This window comes from Sapajus apella, unplaced genomic scaffold, assembly GCF_009761245.1.
Source record: "Sapajus apella isolate SASKATOON/1434 unplaced genomic scaffold, GSC_monkey_1.0 scaffold4, whole genome shotgun sequence".
Classification (NCBI taxonomy): domain Eukaryota; kingdom Metazoa; phylum Chordata; class Mammalia; order Primates; family Cebidae; genus Sapajus; species Sapajus apella.
In genome coordinates, this window is record NW_022436944.1 from 38,546,470 (window position 1) to 38,547,996 (window position 1,527).

A 1,527-nucleotide genomic window follows, 5' to 3' on the forward strand; every position below is an offset into this window, starting at 1 on the left:
ACGACTATAATTTAAAAAAAGAGTTCCAAAAAATGTAACCGAATTTCCAGCAATGATTATTTCTAAAATGTAAAGATTTGAAAAGATTTTATTTATAAAAAAAATAAAGATTTTATTTATACAAAAACAAAAACCAGAAGGATTTATTCTTCCTTTCTCTCTTTTTTTAAAAAATCCATACAATTTGTCACAAGAAAAATGAGCATGTGATAGCAGCGGCAGCTTCAGTCACCCTTGGAATTGCTGTCCCTCCTCATAGGGTCAGAGTGCCATACTGAGGACAGCAACACATCTTCAATCGGCTTCTTAGGGTTCTCCTCCAGGTCCAACTTAATTGCCCTTGATTCAGACACTTTCCACTCCAATTCATCTCTTGTCAGGTTCATGCCACCAAACACCAGAGGACCGGTAAACTGAGCCTTGATATCTCCTTCCAGGTAAACAAATATTGTGGGCAGATTCCCATCAGAATAATTGTGTGTGCAGGTTGTTGAAATGGCTTTGATAAATCTGACATCAGGAAGCTTCCTGGCAAGTCCACTGAGGTGCTGAGTTATCAGGGCCCAGAAGGGAATTCTTTGTAGAGGTGCAAGATGACCCACAAGCCCTCACAGGCTTTGGTAACTTCTTGAACATAATCCTTTCTGAGATCTCCAGAACTTCTCCAAATTTATTCTTCAGTTTCGTTGCTTTCCACTCAGCCAGTCTGCCACCTGTACATTTCAATAGCATGTTCATCCTCCTCATTAAACTCGTCTTCATGATCCTTCAGCTCTTCCAAAGTCCTGTCTTCATATGTTGTCATCACTGACTGCTGGAGGATGCACTACTCCTCTTCCGCCTCCTTTTCCAATTCTTTCTGACTTTCCTTGAGGGGCAAGATACCTTTTTTGCATAAGATGTTATTCCACTCGGTGTCTGCTTTGGGGTCCTGCATTTTGTTTCCAAAGGCTCAAGCCAGTTGCTGCGCCATGTTTATTAATATTTTAAAAATCCTTGAGAGGTAGCATGCTATGGATAGCCCCCTTGTAATCACAGATAAGGTTAGCATATTTGGACCACTTGTCTATTTTGTAAATGTATGTTTTTAGTTATTTTTAATACTTTGCTGTAAAATACATCCATAAGTAAATAATTAACCAACAATTAACTAAATTAGTTTAACTATTAACTATATTTTAAAGTTTTTTTAAAAATAAAATTAACTAAATCGATGACATCCTGCAGTATTTTGTGTACTTCTGGCTCCAGTTCCTTAGCTGCAAATGCTTGCCTGTATATAGCAGGATGTCACATGTGATCTGTCTCAGGAAACTTAGCCAAATCCTTTTAAAATTTTGGTCAAAGGAGTTGCTCTGTCACACAGCTTTACTGATAAAGAAGTTATTTACTGCTGGGAATAAATCTTATCTGCATATTTTACCTTTGGCATTTTGAAAAAAGTACAGTTCTTTATAATTTTATTATTGAAACACAACCTAGTGAAAATCATATGCTGAGATTTGGTAAAAAAAAGAAATATTTGGA

General features: G+C 36.8%; 1 pseudogene; it reads right to left on the bottom strand.

Moving 5' to 3' along the window:
* Window positions 1-206: 206 nt before the first annotated feature.
* Window positions 207-1,028, bottom strand: LOC116537283 (annotated as a pseudogene).
* Window positions 1,029-1,527: the final 499 nt, after the last annotated feature.